The sequence below is a fragment of the Hipposideros armiger genome, unplaced genomic scaffold (genome assembly GCF_001890085.2).
Source record: "Hipposideros armiger isolate ML-2016 unplaced genomic scaffold, ASM189008v1 scaffold_393, whole genome shotgun sequence".
NCBI lineage: Eukaryota > Metazoa > Chordata > Mammalia > Chiroptera > Hipposideridae > Hipposideros > Hipposideros armiger.
Window position 1 is genome coordinate 624,950 of NW_017731743.1, and position 24,654 is coordinate 649,603.

General features: G+C 39.1%; 1 long non-coding RNA gene across 2 annotated transcripts; it reads left to right on the plus strand.

Annotated features, from left to right (window-relative positions):
* Positions 1 to 2,665: 2,665 nt before the first annotated feature.
* Positions 2,666 to 21,533, plus strand: LOC109393853 (uncharacterized). 2 transcript variants are annotated; one of them, XR_002126336.1, is made up of 3 exons: positions 2,666 to 2,819; positions 14,773 to 14,920; positions 19,539 to 21,533. It is a non-coding gene; the product is annotated as an uncharacterized LOC109393853 (long non-coding RNA). The 2 variants fall into 2 exon arrangements; XR_002126337.1 differs by lacking the exon at positions 2,666 to 2,819 and adding an exon at positions 12,623 to 12,893.
* Positions 21,534 to 24,654: the final 3,121 nt, after the last annotated feature.

Consider the following 24,654-nt stretch of genomic DNA (forward strand, 5'->3'; position numbering starts at 1 on the left):
TCAGTGGTTCTCATCACCATCTGACCATTCTGCAAGCTAGAAACCCAGCGGCTCTCCTGGATTCACCCTCTCCTGTGAGGCCAGGAACCATGTTTATTTTTGTTCATCATTTGAATCCCTAGCACCTAGCAGAGTAAAAGCTCAATAAATATTTTTAGAACAAATGAATAGTGTTAAGCATCACCCTCTTCCCCTGGTCCTCCCTTGAGGCACAAGCACCTGAGACCAGAAGATTAGAAGTTGTCAGATCTGTTTTCCTCCATGACATTAACCAGCTAGAGGGGCACTAAGATCGTTGTATACTTGGAGTGTGCGGTGAACATTGAGAGGGACAATGACAAGTGTTTGCAGATCAGGTTAAGACACACCTGCTTCCCCGGGTACCCAGGGTTGGTTTTGCATGTTGGTTTGTCTGCTTGGAGATCCTGCGTGGATAGAGGGCATCCACCCACTGGTCCCTGAGCTCTCAGGGCCCTGCCAGTTCTGAAAAACCAAAGGGAAGAAAATGCAGGTAGCCATGAATAATGAATTATATCTTGAGAGTGACCAGAAAAATCATGGGCATGGCCTAAATTTTATCTATGTGGATGAGGCAAAATTAACCTTCTCAGCAGGATTATTAAGACAACTGTGAGAAAAGGAGTAAGGTCTCTTTGTTGTACCCTTAAAGTCCTGCTTATTCAGTGGAATGGTTCATTTGTGCACAGTATTTCTTCTCCTTATATGTCTAAGTGAAAGACACTCCTACTCAACCCTTCAGCTGCGTTCAGGACAGTGGTCCAACCCTTGCTTCTTTCTTGAAACATTCTTCTTTGAGTTCTGGGGACACCACTTTTAGGTTTTCCTGAGACTCTTGGGCAGTTCCTTCTGAGCACCCCTTATTGGCTTCTTCTCTGCTAAGAGGCTAAATTGTGCCCCGGGCCTCGGCTCTTTTAACTTCTGTGAGTGATCTCACCCGGAAACATGGCTTTAATTACCATCTATTAACTGAGGAGCTCCCAATTTTATATCTCTGATTTTGACCTCTCCCCTGACTCCCAGACTTGCAGCATCAAAAAGAGAAACCAAACCAAACCAAACAATCCTTCTTAACATCTCCATTGGGATGTGGTGCTGGATATTTTACATTTTCCCCTCCAGACCCACTCTCCTCCCATCTCCTCCCTGCTCTGTGCCCTGTGATGCTGGCCCTTTTTTGCGACATCGCCACACGGTCTTGTCTCTGGCCTCCATTTGGGTTTGCCCAATGGAGGGCATTGGCAATCAATGGGAAGGCACGAGGTGCGTGAGTTCAGGGGGTGCGTCCTCTTGTCTTCCTCTTGGCCTGCTCACCATGGGTTAGATGTTTCCCGCTGCTGAGGTCAACACTCCCCAATGGCCACAGCTATTCTCTCTGGCTTCTGGTGTGACCACCCTTCCTCTTCTTGCCCCTTTAGGCCTAGGGCTGGTCTCCGTTCAGTGATGTGGCTTTAACACGGCCCAGGCAGGACTCCTGTTCATCCTAAACCTCCCCGTCCACCCATCACAGGACATGGCACCAGCATGCACCCTCTTGCTCAAGCCAAGCACCTAAGACTCAATTCTATTATAAAACGTCAGCATGTTGCTGGGTCTTAATGCTTTTTTTCATGAAAGTTGTTCATCTGTGACTCTCCATCTGTAACAACTCTAGAATTAGAAGACTGGGGCTTCCCCTAAATGTTGTTTAGTTCTCCTGCAATGAGAATTTCTAACGTTTTTCATTGCACTGAAGGGTTTCTTCATAACCTTATTCATCTTTGTATCATTACCTAGCACAGTGTTTGAAATATAATAGATGCCCAAAATATGTATGTTGAATTTACGAATTAATTAAGGTTTTCTAGGTATTGGTCTAGTTAAGGCACAGTTTTGGTTCTTGCATATTTAAACTCTTAATAATAGTGTAAAACTTGTATCTGGTTAGTATGGTCTTAACTTACCTAGAATTGAGTTTTGCTCAGCCTTGGTATTCTATGACTTTTTGAGTTCTTCTAAAGTGCAAGCGATGAGAATTAAGTAGGAATGTTTTTGGCTTTCGAGTTGTTTTTGAGCAGAAGTTCACAAAACTACTGGGAGCCTTTTACATGGGCAGCTGTTATGTGACCCCGTAGAAGGAAATGTGCATTTAAAAAAAGACAGAATATAAACAATAAACATGCTGGGAGGTCAAATTGAGAAGGGGAAGAGGAAGGCTGGGAATAGGAGACAAGGGAATATTTCACACTAGCTCTGAAAGAGCTAAGCATTTTTCCTGATGTCTTTAAAATAAGTTTTAGCTGATTTTTGGAAAAGAGATGATTGTGGCTATTTATGAACATCATGTTGCTAGGTGACACCATGGGATGAGCACCACGCTAACGTATCACTCACTGATTTCCAGAACTACCAAGGAAGGGGATATACAGGGGTGGGGGACAGATTCCAGGAAGGCACACAGAGACATTGGGACAAGGACTGTCTGGAGTACATGAATCAGCTTTAGAAAATTTTTCATTTTTCTCCATTCCAGTAAAATGATCTGTTCAGGATCTTAGGTCCAACCTTTCTCCTGCTTTCTCATTGGGTGGGGGTGGGGTGTGGGGGGTGTTGTTGCTAGCAGCCTTTTCCTCTATTATGACATTTGGCCTCCTCTGGGAGAAAAGCAGATCTGCTTCCTGCAGAAGCCAAGTCGGGAAATCACCAGGGAGGAAACCGAGGAGTCAGGCTCCCCATGCAGCAAGTCTGAGAACTGGAGTTTTCGTCTGTCTGTACACACGCAGCCTGGGAATGTGTGGGAGGCCGAGCAGCCGAGCTGGAGTGTAAGTCGGGGCTCTGAGAAGGGTGCTGCGCATGCTACAATGTGATGAGGCTGACTTCCCATCAATTGACCACCTGCAATTTCATTACATGTTTAGCCCTTCTGAAATCATTGTGACCTGAGGAAAAGTCAATCACTAATTCGAAATGCACCTATTGAGAGCGAGGCTGCTAATGTTTTAGTTACCTAATGAACATGGATTTAGGCCGGGAATATACAGGTTCGCAAAGCTGGTAGGAATCAGTGCACAGCCACCTGTGAGATATTAGCCAGCATCCTGAGGGTATCAAGAATTGATGAGTGCTCTGGGGCACGGTGGTGTGTGTGCAAGTGTTATGTAAGCCTGTGTTTCCTGAGGCTATGCCCACCTTCGGGACGGGTTTGAGTATCTTTGCAAGGTGGATCTTTGAGCCTCATGCAAAGCACTTACTGGAACTGGGAATGCCTTTTATTCACTCCTGTCACTGAGGCTACAGTGAGTCTAATGCACCGCCTAGTGGCCACGAACTTGTGTGAACCGGATCCCTTTCTGCTGCTGCTGCTGCTGCTTGGAAAAATACAATAGCTGCTCTTCAGGTCTCCTGGCTTCTCCTGCTGGCTCCATTGCGGGTCTCCAGATTAGAGAAGAGGTTGTCCTCAGTGATACTAGCTAGCTCTTGAATGCCACCCCTGTCTATGTCCCCTGATAGTCACATTTATGCACATTTTTAAAGGATGACATTACACTATGAATAGCAAAAAGGCAACCCTTATAAGTAAACCATTAAAAAAAATGTTTCTTCTTCCTGCTCACATCACTGCTCTCCAAGGCAAATGGCTTGGTAATAAAGGCCATGGCAGGATTTCTGTCCCCACTTGTCCTCTTAGCCTGACTGGTGCCCTGTGAACACCGTATGTGGAGGTCTTGTATGTTAGAGAAAGCACACCAGTTTTTTTTTAAAAATGTTTATTATGAAATATTTCAAACCTATACAAAGTAGATAGAATAAGAAGAAAAAGAAGCACTCAATATGAAATCACCCATCTTCAACAATTAGCTCATGGGTAATCTTATGTATATATGCCTTAACTTTCTCCCCCACCCGAAATATTCTAAAGAAAATTCTAAGGGGATTGCGTTTAACCTGTTGGATAATTTCATCTATAAACATTTCAGTATGTATCTCTAAAAGATAAGGACTCCTATAAAAATATAAGCAATACCATTGTCATAAGTGTTTAAAAACAGTTAACAGTAATTCCTTAATATCAACAAATACCCAAGGTGATGTTCATATCTCCTTGTTTGTCTCATCATATTTTTTTTTTACAGTTTGCTTGTTTGAATCAGGACCCAAACAAGGTCCCTATGTTGTGATTAGTTGTTTGTCTCTTAAATCTCTCTTAATTTCTTTTCTTTTTTTCTTTCAAATGTTTGTTGAAGAAATGGAATTACTTGTTCTGTTCCCCATAGTCTGGATGTTACTGATCGCATCTCTGTGGTGGTTTATTATCTATCCCTTAGTCCAGGAGTCCCCCTTATCCAAGGTTTTGTTTTCCGTTACCCACGGTCAACCCTGGTCTGAAAATATTAAGTACAGAATGCCAGAAATAAACAATTCATAAGTTTTAAATTGTGTGCCATTCTGAATAGTGGGATAAAATCTCGTGCTGTTCTGCCATCCTGTCCGGGACGCAAACCCTCTTTTTGTCTAGCATTTCCATGCTGTATACATACCTGTCCATCATCACTCACTCAGTAGCCATTCTCAGTTATCAGATCGACTGCCTTGGTTTCACAGTGCTTATATGTAAGTAACACTTATTTTACTTAATGCCACATTCACATAACTTTTATTACAGTATATTATATTTGTTCTTTTTTATTAATCTCTTAATGTGCCTAATTTATAAATTAAACTTTATCACAGATATGTGTGTCTAGGAAGAAACAGTGTATAGAGGGTTCGGTAGTATCCACGGTTCCAGGCATCCACTGAGAGTCTTGTAATGTATCCCCCGTGGATAAGGGGTCGGACTACTGTATGTACTTGCTATTTTCTATAAATTGGAAATTGTATCAAGAGTCTTGCTCAGATGCAGGTTTGTTTTTTCTTGGGGAAATGATTTAATGGGTGGGGGGAATGCTTATATTAGGAGATGCGTTAGGAGACTTGTAATTTGTGGTGGTTGTTATTGTGTGTGTGTGTGTGTGTGTGAGAGAGAGAGAGAGAGAGAGAGAGAGAGAGAGAGAGAGAGATTACCGCCATCAGTGTTCCCTGTCTGGTTCCATTGATTTATTAGGGCCTGAAAAATGATGCTTTTCTGGTTTCTTCTTTCCTTCTTAGTTTATGAACTGGGGTGCTTCCATAAAGGGGAAGTTCTGCAACTATTTGGTCACCCCGAGGCTTCGGCCATATAGGACAGGCAGGATAAATGCTTGATTCTTCCTCTTTACCAGGTTTCAAAACCGGTGGTTCCCTAGAATCATTCAGTTTGAGATTTTTTTTGAGTATATTTTTAAATCCACGAACTCTTAGTTTTAAACATATTTGATGTGTTTTAATCCATTACAGATATGAACTTTATTGATGTTCACATTGTCCTACCTTTGATCAGTGGAAGCTCAAGCAGTCTGGCTTCCCCAATATTGTCTTTTTGTTGTAACACTATCATTATTTACTCATTCATCAAAGTCAGCAAACTTTCCCCTACTGGTTTTCACATCTATTTCTACGTTTATTATTGACATTCTACTGTAAGGTGCAGCTTTCTCTTCTCCACATTTGTTTGTTATTGATTTCCTTATGTAACTATGGACTCTTGGTTTTTCAAAGTGTTGTGACACATTAGTATCATTATTTATTTTGCTGCTCTATTGTTCTGTTGTCCCAGATACGGGTAGGGTAAGCCCCTTCAGACTAGCTTTTGTGCCTCTGACATGTTTTCACTGTTGTTTTAGCACTTTTTTACTTTCTGGCTCAGTAGATGTTCTACACTCATCTTGTACTTTCTGGGTCCTGGCCCTGGAACTGGTTATTTCTCCGGTGAGCTCTAGTACCTATTACTGGAAGATGGGAGTTAGAAATCAAGGTCTGGGCACTAGGTTCCCCATTGCTATTGAGGTTTTGCTGCTCCGAGGCCTACTCAGGGACAGACCCATGTGTGCATGTGTGTATATCTATGCACAGATGTACAAACATTTGCATCTATTATTATCTCTCTATATATTTTAAAAACACAAGTTCATTCTGATATCTCTGATTCCAGTCCAACAGGCTTCATTCTAGCTTTCCCATGTTTGTAAGTATCTTCTTCAAGTGAGAAGCATAGATCCCATTATCCTCAATATACGTACCTACTAACTCACTCTTTCTCCACCCCACTTCATGTATATTTCTTGTGTAGGCCCTCTACCTGCCTCTGAGAGGCCATGCCCACATTGGCATAATTTCCTTATGTGGGTCCTTGGCAGCTCCCTGGGATAGATCTAGTCTACAGAATTAATCAAATTCTCCAGAGTCTATGTCTCAAAAAGTCTGAGAGGTACAACTTATATAGCTTTTAGGAACATAGTTAAATGTTTTGGGATTCTCAAATGAGAAAAGCATTTTAAAACAACAGGATACCATTGTCTCAGGTGTTCTTTAATGTTTAGAGCCATGGTTAGAGTGGGCGTAAATCACTAATAAGTAATGATTTGCTGGGGTATGGGAAGAAAAGAATAGCACTTTATATATCTTTACTTTTATTTAAAAACTTAAAAAGAAATTAAGCTTCACAAATATTTACTAAAACAGCTAGGGCTGAATGTTAGTCACCTTACACAGGTGTTAACCAAGGCATCCTGAGGCAAAACTAGAAGCTCACCATTTCACAGGCCTGTCTATCCTTTTGGTAACTAAGTGCTATTTGCATACACTCCGTTAAAGGGACTAACAAATAGCACTATTTAGTTTTAACAAGTAAACCATGATAGAATGGACAAATCATTTAAAAAGATTCCTGCAATAAAACTTAAGATGGAAGATAATGCTCTTAGTGTCAGCACATATTTATATTAAGGAAATGATAGACCTAGCACTACTGCAGACTGTGCAAGCTTATCCACACCCATGTGAGAGTTGATCAGTGAAGACCTGAAGTCAGCCCAGAGAATTAGAGGCTGTCAAGGGACCACTTGAAGTATGAATTTCTATCTACTATTCTCAATAATGGCCCTCTCCCTGTATGCTTATTTAAGATACTATGTGCACCAATGTTCATAATGGCATTATTCATAATAGCTAAAGTGTGGAAGCAACCCAAGTATCATTGACAGATGAATGGATAAGCAAAATGTGGTGTATATATATATATATATATATATATATATATATATATAAATATATATAAAATGAAATATCATCCCGCCTTAAAAATGAAGGAAACTCTGATATATGCTATAACATGGATGAACCTTGGGGATATTATGCTAAGTGAAATAAGCCAGTCACAAAAAAGGCAAACATTGTATGATTCCTCTTATAGGAGATACTTAGAATACTGAATATCATAGAGACAGGAAGTAGAATTGTGGTTGCTGGGGGTTGAGGACAGGGAAGGAATGGGGAGTTATTGATTACTTGGTATAAAGTTTCCATTTTACAAGATGAAAAGAGCTATGGAGATGATGGTGGTGATGATTGTACGTCATTATGAATGTATTTAGTACCACTGAACTGTAAGCTTAAAAATGGTTAAGATGGTAAATTTTATGACATGTGCATTGTACTACAATTTAAAAATTGGGGGAAAAAAGACATTAGCCAGTGATAGTATTAAGCAACCATGATTAGGAAAATAAAAACCGATTCTCCAAAAATGTGAAGACAAACTTCTACATTTTTTCAGCAATGTTTAAATTTATCCAGCACCATATACAGCTTCTCTAAATTCAATAATAAATGTTTAGAAGATTATTTACTATTAATAAGAAGGGGGTTTTTTTATGTCATTGGGAAACCCTTGCTGTTAAAAATGACATAGAAATCAACATGGCAAAGACATAAATTACATTCTGTTGTTAGGAGATACTTTTGGAAGACAGAAATTCTTGTTGATAATATGAAGATACAAATAAGAAAACATGTAGAATGGAATGTTTGCTATCTAGTCAAATCAAGAAATGAGCAAATTATGGCCCATTTATCAAACTGGCCCTTCGCTTATTTCTGTAAATAAAGTGTTACTGGATCACAGCCCCACTCACTCATTTATGTATTGTCTATGGCTACTTTCACGCTACAGTGGCAGAGTTGAATAGTTGCGACAAAGACTATATAAGTGGCCTTCAAGGCCTTTTACAGAAAAAGTTTGCTGACACCTGAGTTAGATGAAAAAGTAAGGCGGTTCAAATGTATAAATATTACATTGTTTTGTACACCTGAAACTAATAAAATAAATAAATAAGTAAATAAATAAAATAAAGAACATAGTGCATAAAAAAAAGAAAAGTAAGGTGGTCCTAGTATATTAAAGTATATTGTAATTCCTGGAGTGTTTCAATAATGAAATATACAAAAACCTATGCTTCTACTCAATAATAAATGATATTTGAAAGCTAACAACCACCAGTATTTATAGAAAGTTTGTGTACATGTATACTCCACTAAATGGAGTAGCTGCTTTGACCAGAATAAATAAATAAAGGATCCTGAAGCTACAAATATTGCACCATATATGGTAGTCAATCTCTGCATGATTCATAGGCAAGCGATTGCTCCAAAAAAGAGTAAAGCCAAAAATTTACAGAGAGCCACAGATGTCATTGATGAGGTTAATTTTATACAAACAAAATTGTTTAAAAACTTTTGTATCTCACAGAGGTTTGCTCATTACCTGTGTCAACATACTTAAATTTGTAGCTTAACGTCTATCACCAGTTATGGAAAATTCTCAGTCATTATCTCTTCAAATGTTTCTTTTTGCCCCAGTTTTCTTTCTTTTCTAATTATAAGTGTTTTAACATGTATATTTCCTGTCTTTATTTCCAATCCTTTTATTTCTTCATGGTTCAGTCTCTACCAACATTCTCAGACTTGTCTTTTAACTACTTGAACATATTAATCATTGATACTTTGAACATATTATTCATAGATATTTTAAGGTTATATCTGATAACTTCATTATTTGGGTCTCTTGTGCATTTGTGTCTATTGCATGTTTTTTTTCTTGAGTTGTTTTCTTGTGTGCTTGGTTATTTTTTTATTGCGATCTTGACAGTGAAGAAGTATTCTAAATCTCTGGATTGTTGTCTTCCTCTAAGAGGATTTGGTTTTGTTTAGGTAGATATCTGGGCTAGGGATGCTAGCAATTTTAGATCACCATAATTCAAACAGGGATTGATATGCTTTGAAGTTAGGCTTCAATCGTTGAGAGAGAGGATTTATTTTTAATTCACCTTACTTCTAGGTTTAATCCTTGAAGTTTTTACTAGAGCTGCTCCTCTGATTTTTGTTCCCCTAGTCTTGTGAATCTATTGAAAGCTTGTTTAGCCTTTTGGTCATCACTTTTTAGACTGACACTGGCCTGGAGGCGGGATGCAGCTCTAAACGCTGGGCTCACCTCTGTCTTGGGTCTTGGTCCACAATTCCTCACTGTTTTAGTAGCTCTCTAATACCTTCAAGCAACTTTTAAAAATTGTTTTAAAATTTTTTCTATGAGAAATTGTTTTAAATGAGAAAGTAGCTCTGAAAAAACTTAGTCCACCCAAACTGGAAGCAGAATTCCAATGAAAGGGTAAGATAAAGTATGAGATTTCGGGCCGGCCGAGTGGCGCGATGGTTAAGAACTGGCTTGGGACGCCAGAGGGCCCCAGTTCGGATCTCACATACGAGGGCCAGTGACACTGCCCTCTACAGCTGGGATGCTGAGCAACGGCTCGACCTGGGGTTGGGCTGCCGTGAGTCGCCGGCAACGGCATAGGCTGCAGCCCCTGTGGCAGTGGGTTGCCATGGGCTACTGTATGTGGCCGGCGGCCAGCAGTCGCGGTTAGCGGCCGTCCAGAAGCCGGCGACTGATGTGCTTCACCCAGGAAGAGCGCAATGATGGTGCCAACTTGGGCCAGTGAGGCAACGTCTTCCACAACTAGACTGAAGAACAAAACGACAGCAACTTGTCTGTTCCCCTTCCCCAATTCCCCAGTGCTGTTCCCATCCCTCCAATTCCCCAATAAAAATCTTTAAAAAAAAAAAAAAGTATGAGATTTGTTTTGTGAAAGGTGAAGTATACCAAATTTGCTGATGTTTTCTCTGATACCATTTAGTTATTGATAGTATGCTCCCTAGCAGGTTTTTTTTTTAAATAAACCACTAACATTCTTAATCTATTGCTTCAAGGTAAAGGTGATATTTAACAGTCAAGGAACTGCATCTCAAAAGAAATTTGTGCTATGGGGTATTAAAATTAATGTTTGAAAAACATTTCCATCATCTCAAAATTTTGTTGTTGCAAATGATACCAGGTTGACACTTACAAAATGTCTCATCTGCACAGTAGTTAAAAACTAGGAATTGTGGTTTTCTAACTTATTTAAATGTTTCTAGCTAAAAAATTTCAGTGAGTCTTGAAACCATTTGTCAAAAATACAAAAATACCACATCTTCCGATTTCCCAATAGCGGCAAAAGTGGAAATTTACTAACCAGATTGTTCCCCTCACACTCCCACCACACACACAAAAAACCTTTTGTATAGTTGTTAGGGGAGGTTTAAATAGTAAGTACCATAGATTAATAATCATAGCCAATGATGCACTTCTTTCATTTAGATTTACATATCTAAATGATATGTAAGTGAATTTTTTTCTAAATAGAGTTTCCATTAAAAGCTGAATTTAGAATCAGATATTTGAAGCATATTCAGTAATATTGCCCATATTAATAATTTCTTAATAAAATAAAAAATAATTTTGTACTGTTTGAATAAATGTTATTTTTAAGTATTATTTCATCCTTTTTTAGATGTTACTTAGAAAGCACACAATATATAAATATTGTTGTATATATATATATATATAAAAAACTTATAAATAAACATATTTTAGGGGTAATGCTCAAAAATATTTGCTGATGGGTATGTGATCAAAAACGTTTGGATGCTATGTAGGGAATATATCAGAGGCAGTGCATGTACTAAAAAAATTCAGCGTTTATATTTCAAAGACAAAATAAACTGTTAAAAAGAAAAACGAACAGCTGGGTTAACATTCCCTTGCGTTGCAGAGCCAGGAGGAAGCTGGGGTTTCTGCTTCAAATTACTTCTCTTCTTTGTTTTTAGACAGCCAACGTGGTTTTGACAAAGTTCTCCCGAGGCTGGACACATTTTCAGCCATCACTGTACAGTGGTGAGGAGCGCAAGTTTTGGGCCCTGGTAAAATTGTGTGAATTCAGGGAAATTATAGAAAGTCTGCACACCTCAGTTTTCTCTCCTGTAGGAGAGGCTAATAGTTTTATTTATTTATTTTTTCCTACCTGACTTCTGGGCACCCTTCCTGTTTACAGTTGTCCCTAGGACAACTTCTGGGAATCTGTATGGAAGCCAAAGGGGCAGCTAGAGCGGAGTGGCTGTGATAGAACGAAGCACCCACTGCTGGCCCAAGGTTTCTTAGCATCACCGTCCCAGTCCTAATTCTTCGCCATATTTGTCAATTCTTGAGCCAATCAATAGTCTTCAAAAAACCCAACCAAACAAACAAAAAAACCTTTTCTGCCTAAGTTAGGTGGAGTCAATGCTTGTGCTTGCATCTGAAAAATGTGAGAAAGATACTTACCTCACTGTTATCTTGTTGTTAATTCTATTTTTTAAATTATCATAACAAATAGGGTTGTTGGTTTTTTTGGTGTATGGTGTTATGAATTTTAATACCCGCATAGATTCATGTTACCACCACCACAATCAGGATACAGAACAGTTTCACACTAGGAAAAATTCCCTCCTGCTAATTCCTTGTCGTCAAACCTGCCAGCTTCTCTGCATGTGCACCACCTAGTGGTCTGTTTGCAACCCAGGTCGTGGTCTATTGTTAATCCTGTTCTCCATGTCTTTACTATGCTCATTAGGATCAGACCCCTGCGACCTCAACTAGGGCGTTAGGCCAGTAGTTCACAAAAAACTTTATGGGTTCACTTTTTGTGTTTTCCAGCTTTATTGAGAAATAATTGATATACATCACTTTAAATTTAAGCTGTACAGCCTGATGGTTTGATTTACATATATTGTGAAGCGATTACTACAATAGGTTTAGTTAACATCCATCATCTCATATACATACAATAAAAAGAAAAGAACAAGAATTTTCTCTTTGTGACAAGAACTCTTAGGATTTAGTGTCTTAATAACTTTCCTGTATATCTAGGGCATATATCAAAGGCAGTACACATACTTGCTAAAAACCAAATTATTGTGGCCAGTTTCTATTTCAGTGACCTCCATTTTTAGAAGAAAAACTTCTAAACTGGTTTCATGTGTATTGTATTTTTAAAGTTGGAGTAAATGCATGCTCATTGAATCTATTTAGTACTTGGGTTTGTCAGCCTGGGTTTTTGAATTGGTCATGTGGGAGAGGAATTCCTTGAAACGTTTTATTTATCTTCTGCTTTATATAAAGCACACCATGTTCCCAGACTCAAATGTTGTTGAAGAAATCCTCACTTCCAAAATAACATATTGTCCAAAGAGGCTGCCCTAACTCACGCCTCTGGTTGATGGCAGCTGACTCACTGTGTGCTGGCAAGACTTCTACCTTCCACAAACAGTTTGAAATCTGTAGACATTAGGACAAGCTTCCTGTTTGGTCAGTCAGTGGCTAAGAATCCAATGGAGATTGTGGTTTCTGGATATGGTATTCAAGATGGAACTCACTGTGGGAGAGCTTATGTGTTATTCTGGTTAGTACAAGTATGATAGAAAATGGCTCAGGGATCCTCTTATCCGTCATCCCTGAACCTCTCCCATGGCCAAGATCCAAATTCTTATGTTTCCACTAAAAGCTTTCCCCTGATCAGCTTACAAGGCCTCCGATTTGTACTTCGACTTTCCAGACATGTAACCACAAGGTGAGTATAACAATTCACGTGTGTGTCCCCCAGGATTTAATCTGTGATAAAAACTTTCTCCCACATTTTCTTTGAGCTGCTTCCTTCCTCTTCAACAGGTCCGTCTCTAGAGCCCCTGACATATTCTCACACTTTTTTTTGCTAACTTTTCGGCACCTTCCACCTCTATCTTTTTCAAAAACCATTGCTACATTTGTTCCCCATGCCACTGCAAATTTCTGATACTGTGAACAATTGCTTTGGTCTGGTGGGACCTAATGCTCTATATCTACGTGACATCTCTGTATTTCCACAAGGGCTATCTAAATTCTTGCCCCATTGAAAATGTGATGGATGATGGTCAAAAGTCCAAGTCAGAGGGAATCAAGGGGTTGATTATCATTCTTTGCCAAAACGCTAGAGTATAACTGTATTTTAAAGGATAGCACATGTAAAAGTACAACCCAGCCTCAACTTGTTCATTCGGGGAAATTTTTCCACTCCTTTTTCCTGCACTACTGTTTTAGAGGGTTATGTTGGAGGGATAAGGCAGGAGTATTATTAAGTCAGCTTCTGAATGTTTCTCTCTTTTTCTGGTCACCACTTTCTAAAGAATATAGCATGAGTTTGTGTTCTTATATTTCTTAATTGATTTTACTTATTTTAATATCATGTTTCTTTGGTTTTAATGAGTAAAATTTTAAAATCTGGCTTTACTCTGGCACCCTATTCTGGAAGGCTTTCTGATCCCTCAGGCTCTGAGGGGGAGTGGAGAGAGGAGGCGGGGATTAAACTATTTAACAGATTACTTCTCAAAGTGAGTGTCTCCATTAAGGCCTGACCAGTTCTGCATTGATATTAAGGCTAAGAAATGATGATGATAGCAATGAAGATACAGTAAAAACCATGGAACACGTGAGCATTTTTACCCAATCAAAACTGATTTCCAAGGTAGAGGTCAAAACAGCATCTTCCCAAGGCTGATGAGTTACAAAAATAACCTCAAATCTAGCGCTCTTCACTTGCTTGGGCTCAGTGGCGTTAAGTATATTTACGTTGTTATGCAACCATCACCCCTATCAATCTCTGGAACTCTTTTCATCTTACAAAACTGAAACTCTGTACCCATTCAACAGTAACTCCTCATTCTTCTTCCCCCAGCCCCTGACAACCACCATTCTATTAATACTTTCTGTCTTTACAAAGTTTTCTATTTTTGGTACCTCATCTAAGTGAAATCAGACAGCATTAGTCCTTTTTGTGGTTGGCTTAATTTCACTTAGCATCATGTCCTCAAGGCTCATCCATGTTGTAGCATGTGTCAGAATTTCCCTCTGTTTTAGGCTAAAGAATATTCCATGGGGGCGGGGGGCGGGTTGCCACATTTTTTAAATCCATTTATCTGTCAGTGGACACGTGGGGCTGCTGCCACCATTTGGCTTTGTGGATAATGCTGCTGTGAACATTGGTGTAAAATATCTCTTCGAGTCTCTGTTTTCAATTCTTTTGGATATATACCTACAAATGGAATATTTGTAGGTATATACAAATATTTCTGGATCCTATGGTAATTCTATTTTTAATTTCTTGAGGCATCACCATACTTTTTTTTATCAATTTATTCCTTTTAACTTAAAATGAAATCTCCTGCTAGGGAGTGGTTCACCCCAGATTTGGGTTTGCTTTTGAAGGACTGCTAAAAACAGCCCATTAGATGCTAGTAATTTCATGGCAGCCCCACAATGGAAAGCTACATGGCAACAACCAGCCTAGCAACGCAAAAGAGAAATAGAGCATATGCAATAAATAATGAATGATGGATTCAGATATAATCACTCTTTCCCTACTTGGACCTGTGCTATGGATAATGTTCACCATTGTCCTTTTATTAATATTTCAGGTGTCCTTGAAGAGGCTCTGGGTGATGAGCACTTGGCAGAGGCAGGGATGCTCTTTCCAGAGAAATGCTTCCATGAGAATGAGACGGAAACAGCTTGCAGTCTATTCATCATGGTTTGGTATCCTGTGGATTTTGCTGGAATGAATCAGTAAGTTGGGCTTCCAGCATGCTACCCTGAGAAACATGGGCAGAGCTGTCTTTGAATTAAAAACAAGGGTTTGGAATGCATCTTGTGTGCCCCTGCCAGGGGGAGGGCTGTCTGTGGAGGGCTTGGTGGGCTTTCTTCCCACCGCTGCAAGGGAACTTTTCTGGGAAATGAGAGCACATGTGTGTCCAGACTTTAACCTTGTCACTTTTCATAGGCGAGCTTAGGCCTGAGGTTCCCTGTTTTCAGGTTCTAGGCTTAGTTTTTATTGGCAAAATATAACTTCCAGCTTCAGAAACCGGGGATAACGGTGGGAAAGAATGTGCCTTTAGAACCCTATGTTTAAAAAAGAAAGAAAGAGAAAGAACATCAAGCTTCATCAAATAGCTCTTATAAAACTATTGCATGTTGATGGGGTAAGTGTAAATGATCCCAGAACATGTGGATTAAATTTTCCAAGAAGCACACATGGATTTAAAAATCAGAAGGAAGGAGACCTTGGCAGTGTTAGTGTGGGGCCTTCCCAGACTCCACATGCGTTGCTGTTCTTAGTGCCTCATGGCATAATCACACTCGGGTTTTTTTGTGATGGTGACTCACAGGAGGGTTGACTGAATAGTTGTCTGAGAAATGAGGCCTTGTCAGGGGCCGAATGGAGCAATTCAGAATGAAAACTCTACTTGAGCTCTACTCATTCAGGTTGGTTCTCCACACCACCAGATTCACCAGTGACTCAGCTATTTTTATCCTCTTTATCATTTGGCACATCCGCATAAGGAGCACCAACAATTCTGCCACTATCACCACCTCCCCACTCAAAGGACAGTCCCTGTGTGGGAGCACACTCACCCACCGCCCGCTTCACTCAGGTGAAATGCTGACGGAGGCAGCATGCACTAGAGAAAGAACCTAGGCATGTGGGATCGGATTTCAGTAGTTGTTATTACATTAAAACTTTAAAATAAAAAAGATGCACATATTTAAAGAAAGTATGCCAAAGAGTTCAGAAAGGTAGAATATGAAAAGTAAAGTTCTCTCTCTGTTCACCCCACTCCCAGTTCTTCCTGCAACTCTCCGGCCTCATGTCATAGTTTGTGAGGCTAAAAGGAGGTAACCTACATGAAGTTCCTAAAAGAGCGCTGGGTAATTAGGAGGTGCCTAATAATTGGCAATTGGAGGTTGTAGGCAACCCTTTGTTTCAGGATTTTTTTTTTTTTGCTGTGCCACTCCCCACTTCCAGAGGCTTCCTTAACCTTTGCCCTGGTGTCTGCTCTGTTCCTCAGACCAGAGTTATAAAATGTGAGGGTGCAAAGGGCTGGCTGTGTGGCGTGTTGGTTAGGTGTTGGCTTAAGAGTGCAGGCTTTGAGCAGCAGGGCCCCAGGTTCAGATCCCACATGAGGGCAAGTGACGCTGCGCCCTTTACAGCTAAGATGGTGAACAACAGCTCGACCTGGAGCTGCGCTGCCGTCAGTGGCCAACGACAGCGTAAGCTGCAGGGGGGCTGCAGTGGGCTCCCATAAGCTACTGTGAGTGGCTGGCAGCCAGCGTGAGCTGCCAAGAGCCCCCGTGAGCAACTGTCCAGTGGCTGGTGACCGATCTGACTCACCCGGGAAGAGCGCAATGATAATACCAACATGGGCCAGTGAAGCGACGTCCTCTACAACTAGACTGAAGAATAAAAGGACAGCAACTTGTCTGTTCCCCTTCCCTGATTCCCCAGTGCTGTTCCCCTCCCCCAATTCCCCAATGAAATCTTAATTTAAAAAAAAAAATGTGAGGGTGTGTAAAAATTGCCTTGGGTTCTTTTTAAAAATGCAGATCCCCTGGGTCCCATGTCCAGATTCTCAAGGCCGGAGTGGGACTCTGCATTTCAAATGAGAATCTCCAGTGATGCTGTTGCAGCTCTGAGGGCTGCACTTTGTACACAGTTGTCCTATAGACCTCCCAGCTGCAACCATCAAAAACCATGTGTCTTGTGAGCCAGGCACATGTGGTCACATATAAAAATGGCTTAAATTTATGTCTCTCTGGTCACATATTAGCAGTTAATAATACAACAGGGTTGTATTATTAGAAAATATATGAAAGATACTCCTTGCTTGGATGTCAATTTTGCAAGCAGAGTCTGTGTGGAAAGGGGGCTGGGTGGCCTTCACAGTAGAAGGAATTCCTGAGTAGGCTACATCAGTGACTGCTCTCATCCCAGGTTCTTCTCTTCTTCATTAAATACACTTGAATGGGGGTCTTTACTCTTGGACTTTCAAATAGCCCTTTAGAGCAATGGTCCTTCACCGGTGGTCTCAGACTAGCAGGATCAGCACCACTAAGGAACTTGTTAAAAAATGCAAATTATCTGGCCCCTCCCTAGAGACTCTGGGGGTGGCGCCCAGCAATCTGTGTTTTAATAAACCTTGCAAGTGATTCTGATACATGTTACAGTTCGAGAACCACTAATTTAGAAGAACAAAAATCATTATTCTTGCAAGCGTATGTCTAACATAACAACCTGTGAATACATGTATGGTGTTTAGAACTGTCTATCCTACAATGTGTTAAAACAATATATATTACATGTAGTACACACACACACACACACACACACACACACACACACACGTTCATATGCTGGTCTGCGCCTAAGTACATTCAGGAAGTATATACGAAACTCATTACAGGAGTTTTGCAAAGTGAAACCGGGAGTGGGGTGAACAGAGAGAGAACTTTACTTTTCATATTATACCTTTATGAACTCTTTGGAATAGTTTCTTTAAATATGTGCATGTTTTCTATTTTAAAATTTTAATGTAATAACATCTACAAAAGAAACAAAAAACAACTAAAATTAAAAAAAGATAAATATCTGATTTTGAGGGAAAACATGAAAAGAAAGTAACCACAAGGAAAGAAAAGGATAGATTTATATAGCAATATAAAGCTTTTGTAAATTAATATACCATTTATACAAAAACTAATAATAAAAACAAAGTGACTAATAAAATGGATAGTTCCCCTGGCAAGACTAATTAAAAGGAGAAAAAAGAGAGATCACAAATTACTAACAATAGGAATGAAAAAAAAAGACATCAGTATAGGCTAGAAATATAAAAATATTATCAATTTCTTTCTAGCAAATAATTTGGAATTTTAGATGAGCTGCACAAATTGCTAGGAAAAAAATAGTTTATCAAAATTTCTTCAAAAAGAATTAGAAAAGCTCAAAAAAAACCTGTATCTGTTGAAGAAATTCAATCTATAATTAAAAACCTTCCCCCATACACACACACACAAACACACACACAAAACTACAGGACAATATAACATCACCTGTGAATTATATCAAATATTTAATAAAGAAATATTCATTACTGATAAGGGATTAAAATGCTTATTAAATAAAGAGCTCTCTTAAAAGTCAATTAAAAAGTATCTCATTAAAAACAGAAAAATGACACAAATAGACAATTTACAGAAAAGGAGTAAAGAAACCTAAATTACCAATAATCCTATTAAAATGTCAATTCTTACTAATAATTACACTAAAAATAGAGTTATTTTTGTGTTTTGAAGGTGATACAAATTGACAGTTGCTATGAATTTTGTGTAGGGCAATTTGACCATATGTAAGAAGCACCTACAAAACCTATGCATCATTTGAGTCAACACTTCCACTTTTAGGAATTTATTTAAGAAAATTAACATAGATGAAGAGGAAAAGTTTATTGATAAGAGTATCCATCTCTGTATTGCTAGTAATAAAATAATTTTTTGAATCCTAAATGTTCAATGATAAGTTAAGTAAAATAAACTATGACACATCTATACAATGACATATTATACAGCCATTAGAAGAATAGTTAGTAACATTAAAAATGTGGAAAACAGTGGAAAAATAGGTTAGAAAATAATATGGTTGCTGTTGTTTAGACACATCCATACCTCCCCCTACAAACACACACACACACACACACACACACACACACACACACACACACACACACACACAAACGCTCATGGGAAGAAACTGAAAAAACATACAAAATGTCCAAGTGGTTCCTCAAAATGGTAGGATTCTAGGTGATTTAATTTGTTTTCTTTTTACTTGACAATATTTTCCAAAAATCATAAAATGAATATTCATTGATTGTATAAGAAAAACAAAAAACTAGTTGAAAATACCTATGGAATTAGTTAAAGATGAAAACTTACAACAGCACCAAAAACTTACGATAGTATGTAAAATAACTTTCCCAAGGTCTAAAAGCTGGTGAGTGGAGGAACCAGGATGCAAACGGAAGCCTTTCTGATTTGGAAGCGTACACTTTGAAAAAGTCACCAACTAACTGTTGGTTGCCAATTGTTTAACCCACTGCCAGAATCTAGAAAAGTGTTCTTACTATAGAACCTAAGAGATTTGGAAAACACAATTGATGATCTGTTCTGTGCTGTACCAACCAGAACAAAGATGGAATGACCCCCTTTTTGTCTGTCATGGAAGATCTGTACCAAAGGAAAAAATGGGTCGTCTCTTCCCTCCCCCATGTTGGCGCTTTCTCTTAAAGCAGCCAGTGTTGTCTCTGTTTCCCATCTGTACCTTTTTTTTTTTCCCCCTTGTACTCTGCAGAATAAAACATTTTCAGGAAACAACTGGGCAGGAAGTAAAGGAAGACGGAATTTCATCCTGGGAGGTTTGATTCCCACAAGTATGGCGCTGCGGTGGGAGCCGCCAGGAAGCATTGTCGGCACATGGGGACCGTTGTGCTTTATGAATTCCAGCTGTTCAGAGCATCTGAGAGTCACACAGTGGGGCAGAGCAAGACTCTATTTTATTCCAACATATTTCTATTAGATGAACTCCTGCTAGAAATTGGGAACTAGCTAAAAATTGTGTGCATCAACTCATCATACATGGACATCAGGCATAGATCTGAGAAGGTGACTCAATCCATGCCTCTTGGAGTTGGGCCAGGTGAAAGCATGCATTCTATGTGGATATGAGCCAACATGAGATCTGAATGGAGCTCACCTCATTCTAGGATGAGGAGATAGAGTGAAATGTGGGTGTCGGGGAGGGAGACAAGTATTTCCAAGTAAAGGGAAGAAAGCAACATTCTAAAACCCAGAGAAAGGACAGACCTCTGAAAAATAGTTTATCATAAAAACCAGGATAAAATTGTTTGGTGCACTCCTAGGATGCAGGAAGACATGACACTATAAAATGGGTACAAAATACTAGAAAGGACGTATAGCTGACATGAAAAAACAGCGGCGTTAAGTGAAAAGAGGTACATGAAAGGAGAAAACAGAACCAACGGAACAACTAAAATACCATAGTGATCATTCATTTGTTATTTATTCGGGAAACATTTAATGTTCACATATGTGCCAGGCTCAAAATAGAAACAGTAAGAAGAGTTAACATGGTCAAAACTGAATCAGAGACATGGAAGATAAATTAGGGAAGATTCTCAAAAATGTAGGGAGGACAAAGAGATGGAAATGAGAGAGAAGATGATTGACATGGAAGACAGGAACTGGAGATTTAATCTAGCAATAACAGATGCTTCTGGTGATTCAAAAAAAAGCAAACAAGGACAATTGGAATACAAACCATGATCAAAGAAAAATTTCCTGAGTTTAAAAAGAACAAACAAATATGATATGTAAGCAGAACTAGTTTACCACATTCCAGATGAAATCAATGAAAAGAGAATAATCTTTAGGCAAAACCTGAAATTTTAAAAAATTAATAATGATTTAAAAAATATTCATGTAGGGTAAAAATTACCTATGAAGAAACAGCACCCAGGCTGGCTCCAGACCTTCCTTTTGTAAAACAAAATGCCAGATGAAAATGTAGCAAAAAATTGCCAAAGTTGTGAAGCTAAATGGTTGAAAACAAGTAAGCTTACATACAACAGAACTTTGTATAAAAATGCAAAGATAGCTTGAAATATGTTAGATTTTGGAAAACATCATGAAAATTACTATAACTATTCCAACTTACTGAGGGCTTGGGGTTCTGTAAATAACACCCATCTTCTCCGCCTAAGTTCTGAACTAATTTAGAAATAGAAGTTGGGCAGATGGGCCAAAATATTCCTGTCATGTTTTTGATAACGCTCATATTGGAGAATGTGCCTTATATCTGTGGACTACTGGATTTCTTAACTAAACTCTAGGATGAGATTGCTGTACCCACAAATGTCTTTTCCTTGTGGGTATGTGTTCTGAGAAACGTCCAGCATAGAGAGGCTGAGCTTCAGAACAGGTGCTTCCTGAAGGCAGGCTTGGTTCAGAAAGGATGAGGCCATTCCAAACAGATCCAGGTTTTAGCCCAAACTTGCTGGTCAGGTAAGTCACTGTTCCACTCTGATGCCCACCTAGGGAAAAGTGAGCAAGGGGATGGGAAAAGGGGCCAGGAGTGTTCCACTGGTGACATTAGGACTAAGGAAGAAGCATCCCCCTTCTCCCTGTTGCATCAATCCAACCTCCCTTCCTGTGCCCCCTCCCCACCCGATGCAGCTGCCTGAAAAATAAATGAAAATGAAAAACTGAATATTGGAGAAGTTGTGATATAAAAGGTCTGACATTTGTGCTCCTTATTGGAACCTATACTAAGGGAAAAAAATAGAACTAAAGATAAAATTTGTTATTTGTTACAGCATTACATATTATTTTAATATAGCTCTGTACTATTTATAATAATAAAATATTGTGAACCACCTAAATGATTATCTTTAGGAAATGGAAAAGCATTCTGCCTTAAGAGTGATGTTTTATAGGCTTTTAACAACATGGGGAAATCATAATGATACAAGTATATAGTACAGAAATTGTATATAGTTTTTTTTATCTTGTATGTCAACTAGAATTGATTGTGTGTGCTGTTTTGTTGTTTTGGGTTTTTTTCAGATAGATGTTGAGGCGACATCTGGGCTCAGTGGGAAAGAATGCTGTGGACAAAAGTGATCATGAACACGGATGTCATTGTTTGGGGTGGCATAGGGGTCAGGGTAAGAAATGGTGTGATACCTGCCAAATATTTGCCATCTATCTTATGGTATAATTATAATTATAATGTCAGAAGAAGAATGCAAATTTTTTTTAAAAAGATGAGGGAAAGATACAGTGAAATGTAATTAAACATGGTGTCATGTACACTTCAGTGTACATCAAAATTGCCTGGTTGGTTGGTGCTCCTGGACTGGGGGCCACACTTTGAGAACCATTGCTTTAGATGTGTGCTGATTGTGAAGCCTACTGAGGCTCTCTCTGTACTGGAGTCAGTCCAGTTGCCATTATGTGTGTTATATGCCTTTTCTGATGCAAGTTTCTTGTTTTCTAAATCTTGAACACATCTCTGTTTCATTGCATTCCTGCATTCATGAATTGCTTTACCCCATTGGATTGGGAATGTCTGTGAGCTGGTCTGGAAAACTATGACTGTTCTAAAATTGCACTGGGCTTCGTTTTTTGTGATGGTGGTGGCTTTCGAGTTTCTCATCTCTAAATCATTCCTTATCCCAGATTTCCACTCCCTATTTTTTAAATAATGCAACAGTTTTCCTGTATGGCTAGCTGCTGTCTAGATCAACCTTCTGCTCTCTGTAACTGTTCCTTGAAGCTGCACTTTTCTTCAGCCACGGTTCCTGAGGTCTTCGGCCCTCTCATAACTCAGGAGCCTCATCTAACTGCATGGCAGAGACTCGGTGACCTCTCTGTTCCTATCTCCTTACAGATCTCTGTGGACCACATGGCTGTACTGACTGCTAGACAGCATTGTTTGTGGTAAACGTCTGTCTGTCACATCTCTCTGCCTGCTTTGACTCTGCTTTGTCTTCAATCTCTCCTGCTCTCTGCTGATTTCGGTCCCATGAATCCTCTGCAGTCATCACTCATGAAGCCTTCTAAGTCCACGTAGGAAGGCAAAGCCTCTGAGAACAGTGTTGCCAGGGAGACTTTAGCCTAGATATATCAGCCACTTTTCTCAGTCATCTTTTCCTGTTCCCGCTTTCAAAATCTTTCCCCTTTTCCACAGCTTCAGAGTAAGAGACCAAACAGCTGTGCTTTGTGTTTGAAAACCGCAGCTCACATTCAAAATGCTATAATCCCAGTGGAAAGCCTGTTTTCAGCACTTCTTTTTGGAGAAGTAAGCAAAACTTATTCTTTTATTTTAATATAACTTTGTGTGTGTGTGTGTTAATTACAAAAGTAATACTTTTTCATTGTTGAAAATTTAGAAGATACAGAAAGCAAAAATAGGAAAACAGCCACTGATGATCCAAATAATAATAATAATAATAAAAACCACCCAGAGATAAACTCTTCAGCACTTTAAAATTCTCTAATACATGTTTTTTAGCAGCAAAAACTTTCCTTCAAATAAAATTGTGATCAGAAGCCCAATATGTAAACAGACGAAGCTGCCTGAGTTGAATTGAAGGCAGGAGACCGGGGGTCCAATTACTCAGTTTGAGCCTCCCTGCCCATGACAGACCCACAGGCCCCTCTGCTGGACACTAAGCCTTCCACAGGCCTCTGTGATGACTGCTGCTCTAGGTAATTCCTGTGCAAAGCTTAGACCCTGGAGAGCCAATGCCATAGGCATCCTTGACTTGGCACTCTGGTTGTCTGGGGGGGGAGGGGGGACAGGAGGAACAGATGCTATTTTGGGGTTGATGTGCCTTTCAATTTCCACATATTCCATTTTTTCTCGGAACCCATGTTACCCATCCCCATCTGAAGCAGAGATTATTAACCTGGGGCTCAAACATTCCATGAAAAATATATACCCATAGCTTTAATTAGTGTAGGGTTCATGCATATTCTTTTTTTCCTCCATCAATGATATTTCTGAAGATCTCAGCAATTTCCAGTTTAACAATACAATGGAAATATTTGCACTTAAATAGTTAAACAGTCAGAGTATTAAATATTTAGGAACAAAGAAGAAAACAATTGGAGTAGAAATGTTGTTATTATTGCTTTTAAGCTTGAGTTTAATGTGTCCATTATATTTTTTAAACAACTGATTGGCATTTTCCATCTCCAGTTTAAATTGTGTTTTCCATCTAATATTTAATATGCCTGTTATGAGATAATTACATAGCACATAAAACTAACCTTAAAATAAAATTAATGATAATGGCACTGATTGCTTATAAAGATTATGCTTTTGTTCTGTTGTCAGTATAATTCAGTATGCAATAAATACATTGCTGAAAATATATATTTCTAAAATTTTGATAATTTCACCTACTTTAAATGCACTAGGAAGATTTTTTTTCAAACGAAATCCCACAACAGGTACATCCTTTTAAAAAATGATAGTGTTTTTGTAATGTTAACTCTTTTGTGATGTGAACAGGGGTCGTATTTTGTTGTTTCATAGGTTCTGGCTGATCTCACCTTTATTTTGAATTTTCTGAAAGTTGGGCCCATTGTGTATTGGGCATTATTGGCTAAACACTTGTCCTACCTACAGGGAGAGGCATTCTTGCACTCATTGAGCTGCAACTAATCAAAATGCTTCTCACCTCTAAAACGTTCTCTTCGCCCATCTGTAGTGAACAGTCTGCTGCATTTAAGGCCTCTGATTGAGGGGCAGCAGGGCTGGGCCATGACTCTACCCTCCATCGGGATCCCGTTACCCTACCTGAGCATCTTCACCCCCTAATGACGTGCACAATAGTTTATGCCCCGTTTATCTCTTATTTTGTGTTCATGATAAAATTATG